At 40.5% G+C, this 6462-nt stretch overlaps 2 non-coding genes across 2 annotated transcripts; both read right to left on the bottom strand.

Moving 5' to 3' along the window:
* Positions 1–2799: 2799 nt before the first annotated feature.
* On the bottom strand, positions 2800–2894 carry LOC149289358 (small nucleolar RNA SNORA24). The gene has a single exon (XR_016277365.1). It is a non-coding gene; the product is annotated as a small nucleolar RNA SNORA24 (small nucleolar RNA).
* A 575-nt stretch (positions 2895–3469) lies between these two features.
* Positions 3470–3597, bottom strand: LOC149289357 (small nucleolar RNA SNORA24). The gene has a single exon (XR_016277364.1). It is a non-coding gene; the product is annotated as a small nucleolar RNA SNORA24 (small nucleolar RNA).
* Positions 3598–6462: the final 2865 nt, after the last annotated feature.

The raw sequence follows: 6462 nt of genomic DNA, 5'->3' as shown, positions 1-6462 counted from the left end.
TCCAAAACATGCTTACTTCTCAAATGTGGCCTTTTAGCCCCCAAACCTATGTATGGGTGGGATCCCTGTACTCAGGAGATGTTAATAAATACTAGACTTGGGTGGCAGCCAGGTCTTCGTGTTCCACGAATATTCGCCCGTTCCCATATTAGTTTCATGCAAATATTCGTGTATGTTCTTCGCGTTCGTTTTTTGCAGGGGTTAACATGGGGTTAATTCAGTCTGAGAAATGGCAGGGCAAGGTAGAGCACAGAGGAACTTGGTCTGGGTAGACCAATGGTCTCCCTGCTCAGGAGTTAAAGGACGGTACGAATGACAGTTGTTCGCCAGCAATCATTGGTTGATGCCAGAGGAGCTCCCTGCCAATAGAGTCGCACATACAGAACTTTAACGTCTGATGGAAAACTTGGCCTGGGGGGTTTCAGTTATTAAAAAGGTTTGTACAAGCGACTCTAGTGGTCACCAACAGGGGCCTCCACTGGCATCAAACAATGAAGGGCTGCCCTTCATTAGTTGATGCCAAAGGAGCACAGTGCCGGCAACCAATAAGAGTCGCTAATATGGACCATTAACTCCCGACGATGAAACATGGTCTGGGGAGGTTTCAAGAGTTTAAGGTCCGTACGAGCAACTATTGGTAGCTGGCAGGGCCTCCTCTGGTGTTTACCCGCCACCATATTAGTTTATTTCGTATTTGGTTTGAACAACGAAAGCGCACCATTCTCGTTTGTTTTCATGGTTTCCTGAATACACATTTGTAGTTTGGCAGTAACCTATGCCAGGAGCTAAAAATTCATACATGAAGTGTGTGTACCACAAAAAGATCCGCAAAGACAGCTGGTGAAAGAATTAGAGAAGTTAACATTTGAAGTATCCCGAGGCGTCTAGTTTTCAAAATGAAATTGCAATGCACTATTTGTACTTCTTGCACTATAACTTGCAAAAAAACAAAACATGTTCAGTGTTGCTAAAGGACCAAGTATTTAGCTGTTTTTCATTGAGGAAAAGATTTTTCAAATAAGTCAGTAAATGTCCTTCCAATTTTTTTTGTATAGTAGAATAGATATGATCAAAATAACATTATCTAAAAAGGAAGCCTTTCTTGTCATGTAAAAAAAAGTGGGTAGCTGTAATTTTTGTATTTCCTGTAAACAGAACACACCACAAAAGCGATAACAGCCATTGTGAAAAAGGGTACAGAAAAAAATGTTCTTAAGGGATTAAACTACTTGTTTTTTTTAGGCAGGGATACACATCATTCCCAACCTGTTGGCAGCTTTTGACATGCTCTCGACATCACTATGCAAACATACTAAGTTATTACCCTGTGTCTTGCTGTGGCTGTATAAAATACATCTTAGCTTCAAATGTACAATATGCCTGAAGAGACCGTCAGAAGAGGATGCAATCTAATGGAAGTTGGTTGCCAAGTGTGTGTGTGTATAAAATATACACACACAGGTATATTTAATGAATTGCTCTTTTGTCTTTTCTGAAAAGATCTGAATACAAGTCACTGGCCGGTTTTGACAATTGTTAGTCTTACACTTTTCCCTTCGCTACATTTTGTTTTATCCTACATGCATACATTTAACTTTAGGTGTATGGAATTGAAGTACAGTCACAACACTTTTGTTACAAAACATTTATTTACACAGCACCGTAACAGGAATCAATGGAAATAATTGATACAAAATTGTCAAACATTTACACATTAAGACATTACTAGTAGAGAAAATTAGTTTTCTGTAGAAGGAAGCGTAGATTGAGAAGATTCCCTAGAACTGAACCCTGAGGAACACCAGGGAGCGATAGGGGAAAGGAACATGTTCCAGAGAAAACAAAAAGGGGGGTGGTTAACAGAGTCAAAAGCTGAAGAGGTTCAAGAGGATAAAAAGTGATAAGTGACCTGTCTCAGTAGCATTGTGGACATAAAACTAGGATCACACAGAGAAAAGAAAGTAGTTTGACAAATGTTCCAGTAGTTTAGAAGCCAGAGGAGAAGGGAAACAGGATGGTCGTTTTATGGAGGGTATGTGGAAGTTAAGGAAGGCTTCTTTAAAGTGGGAGATTAAAGCATGTTTGAAGAAGAAGGGATGGGAATACAACAGTGGAAAGAGGTTAAAAATGTGGGAATAAGAGCAAGAAAAGAAGTTCTGAGGGAATAGTTTCATGTTGTGCAGGTGGTGAGGTGAAACACTTTTTTTTATGTTTCAGGACTGCTTTCCAATAGTTACATAAATGCAGCTTTTATATCAATAGATGCAGATATCACAGCCAGGTAGTCAGTGAAGCAATCCCTGTAAAATAAGTTTAGAAAAAAAAGATTTAAAAATGTGAACTGTACAAACTTGTCATTAAAGTTATGTGCAGTCTTTCCCTTTCTTCATTAAACTCCCTATTCGTTTCCTCACCCCTCAATCCAGCATCCCTCCCTACTCCTCACATAGTACATCTATTCCCAGGCATCTACTACCTCACTGTAAAGTAGAATTTCCAGCATCTATATTGCTACAGACAACTGAAAAACTATTAAATCTTATGACAGCAATAGCATTCCACAATCTCACCCTTTAAAAACTGGTGAACAGCTGAGCACAAGGAACGTGCTCTCTATGCAAGGCTACAAGTAGCTTCGATCTTAGCCAATGTAAAGGTTCCATGGTGACATACACACTTTGCAATAAGGTATTGCTAAATATGACTGCTTATCTATGATTGGCGATGTAAAAGGAAGGCAGATAAGATGAATAAGTGCTAATACAATTGTCAATTGCTTCCCTGTGATCTGCAAACCATGAATGGTAGCAGGCATAGTAGGGACCAAAACATTTTTATTCCATGGCTAGGAAGGGAATGCTACCACGTAAGGCAGGTCCCATGGACTCATGGAATGATCAGCATAACCATATAGATGGCTGGTGAATATTTAAACACGTTTCTAAAGACCGGCCTGGCAATATGAGCAAGACCAGTACATGCAAGACATAAAAAGCAATGGAACTACATAGCTGCAACATCTCCTAAGCCTGCTGCCTACTAAAACCACTCTGGAAATATAAAAGCGCACAAAAAAGGTTTTGCAGGAGGAAAAAAAAGTCATACTCATGAGACCGTTTGGCACCTTATGCTATTAACCAAAAGTTACATTTACATATCAAAAGCCATGTGCTTTGCTCACATAATGTAATTACCTTAAATTCTTTGATATACCTAGTGGAGATGTAGTAAAATTATTTTAACTTCTGCCAGATTGCCTGAGGATACTAAAAATCTGTACATAAACACATTGTATCTTCCGCAATGTCTTCCAGGAGAACTTCACTAGATGCTTTGTCCATTTTCTTTTAAAGTCAGTGGGCCATCAGCTTACTATTAACTTTAGTCCCCAATTCCTATAAAAACAGATCAAATGATAAACATTAAAGAGGCAAGTTACCTTATAAGATTCAAGCTTACAACCTCAGACAACTGTCACTTGCATTTTAATAACTGTAACCAATTTTGTTGAGACAGCTACATTAAAATGAAGTATATACTTTTACATGACTAGGAAGGGGAAATGCCACTCCAGACAAGCCCCATGGAATCATGGTGGTTATCCTTCATTAATACAAACCAGATGCCGATTAAACAAAAAACGAAACATTTGAAACTGTATTTACCTGTTTTGTGCTGGAGTAGCCTGCATGGTAACCAGTTCAGCCAGGATGCCCTAATTATAGGGATAAGACGCATACATTTAAAATACAGTAATACCAGCTACTTAGAAAGATAGCCAAGAACACGAGCTAATGCCTGCTCGGTTTTCATCATTAGTGCATAATTGAATCTATGTTGTATTGAATCCAGTGAACTTTAGTTAATGAAGTTATAAAATGATGCATCTGTTCTGACACCTGCTGCCTCCACTGGAAGAAGGGAGCATATCATTAAAACTGCCATTCTATTCAATGGGAGCTGAACTCTTATGGAAACCAACTGGAGCTGCATCAACTGCAAACTTTCAATTTGTCTCCACATGTAGCTGCCTTGAGCTTGTTGAATGATTTGCACGCTTATATTGCGCACTGGTCTGTACATACATACAGGTTCATATTAATACTTATTGGATTCAGCAGAGGCACTCAGATGAAGATCTAGAACAATAGCCTATCTACATCAACTTGCATGCAGTAAAGGGCTTTGTCCAACATGGCCCCCAACCTGCATTACAAGTAAAAATACAGTTTAGGGAATAAGACAGGCCATTTAATACTCTCCAGATTCAAAAGCTTTAATGTTGCTTGCTTTCCCACAGCCCACAAAGCTCAAATGGCAGCAGGTATAAAGAAAAGCAAGACATTTCTATACCATGGCTAGGAAGGGAGCCTGCAACATGGAAACAGGCCCCATGGTCTCATGGAAAACTGCATAGTAACATTCATGGAGGGCAGAATATGCACTTGATGGGCCACCTACACATATATGCATGTGTAAAAAACATGGAATAGACAAATACATTTGTGATATAACACAAGACTTAATGCTACATCCTAGAAATTAAAAAGAAGAAATAGTTCTGCTATATTTATGACAGGCCATATACCAGATATTTATGTGACATTTAAAGCCATAGGTTTACCTGTGACGATTAATGGAATACACGGGATTTTTAGCGGCAATTACAAAGATCTCTCGTCAGCCAGGGGACGTTAATATTGAAAGTACAGGCAGGGCCATTCCCTGGGGGTCTTTACTCAGCACGGCTTGCCATAGTTCCTTTATAAAGCGTTAAATGTTGCTTACAGAAGAGGCTGAGAAAGGCCTTTAAGAAGACATGTAGAAGATAATGAGATAAAGCATTTGCTTGGTTTGTTCCTATGAAGAAAAAGCCATACCCCTAATAGCGCGCGTAAATCACCTCACACACACAAAAAAAAAGCCAAGCCATTTTAACGGCACCTGAGTTATACAGTGCACTCTATGACCTTTAAGGCGGGGTGGAGGTTAAGAGCGGCTACTACAATTCCACCCAAGTTGAAGTGAAACAAGGGGAATAACCAGAATATTCCTCTCAGCGTTATTTCTTCCCATAGAAGTACTTACAACTCGTACTAATCGCCTGCTGCTTCCTGAACATACCGACCGAACGCTCGCACATGGCAGGCGCTGGCGGACGATCATAGTGATGACGCGACCTCACTTCCTGCTCTAAAAGAACACTGTCCCTATCAGGACGCTTAAAGACAGTGTGACTAGAATGACCAATCGCCAGCGAGCACTGGGCGTCCAATCAAATCAGGATCGTTTGTCTCAATCAAAATTTCGCTAACGCTGCGTATAGGATGTTTTGTAACCCTTTGGGTGACGAATTTACGTGCAAAAGTAAGGGACGGTCCTCGGAGAAAGTGTTTGTGCCGCTACATGTGTTTGCTTTTACATAAAGGAAAACAAATGAACACTTCATATAAAATCAGGTTTATATCGGTTAACGTAGATCGCGCTTGGAAAAGCGAAGTAGTAGAATTAGAAGTTTTTTTTAAAAAAATCTTTATTTGTGTTTCCCAAGTATTTTAACGTAGGCTTCTCTATCCGTGAGGAATAAGATTCAGAAAATAGTTGCAATAGCAGAAAACCACCTCTTGGTGGCAGTATACAACCTTCCACCACTGACTGTCTACATTACTATTTCTATGAAAATTGGGTTTGAGACAATGTTTTCACCCCAAATTTTTGCAGAAAAGACATTCGCTTACTGAGAAAAATGTGTAAGAAATTATAATATCTGACACTGATACAACTCCCACATCCATCTAGGGCACTAACCACACGCACTCCCCCAATGCTCCACCCTCTGTGAGCAACCCATGTTTAATTCAGCATAATTTATGGTGCATTTTATATCACCAGATTTGCCAACTGACTTGCAATTGCACCCGCAGGACTAACACTCAACCTAGAAGAAAACTGTACACTGACACTCCAAAAACACACCTGAAAACTGTACACTCACGCAGTTTAACATTGTATACTGAACCCCTACCCTCAGGGCCGGCCCGACAATGGAGCCGAGTGGGGAAACTGCTCCAGGCGGCACTTTTGAAGCCCTTTTTTTTTCTTTTTTTTTTTTTTTTTTCTTTTTAAAGCGAAAGAGAGAGAGAAAGGGGCGCCGAGTGGTTTTCGCTTACCAAGCTGTCAGTATCCGCTCGGCGCCCCTCTCTCTCTCCTCTGCGGCAAATCTCCCTGTTCGGTCTCGGTGCCGGCTTGTAATGCTGAGCATTACAAGCCGGCACCGAGACCGAACAGGGACACTCGCCGCAGGACTGCTGAGAGGTACTGATGTCCGGATCATGAACGAATAGTTCATTTGATCCGATTCTTTTTAGTGATCCGGATGAATCGGTTCAGTAGACTGAACGATTCATTTGTAGCAGTGCCAGTTCAGTCTGTGAATCATGCAGCTGTAACCTGATCCTAGAG

Source organism: Sceloporus occidentalis, unplaced genomic scaffold, assembly GCF_023333645.1.
Source record: "Sceloporus occidentalis isolate IW3139 unplaced genomic scaffold, rSceOcc1.0.p SCAF_46, whole genome shotgun sequence".
Taxonomy (NCBI): domain Eukaryota; kingdom Metazoa; phylum Chordata; class Lepidosauria; order Squamata; family Phrynosomatidae; genus Sceloporus; species Sceloporus occidentalis.
Note: the sequence above shows the minus strand (reverse complement) of the source record. Positions and strands in the feature narration are given on the sequence as shown.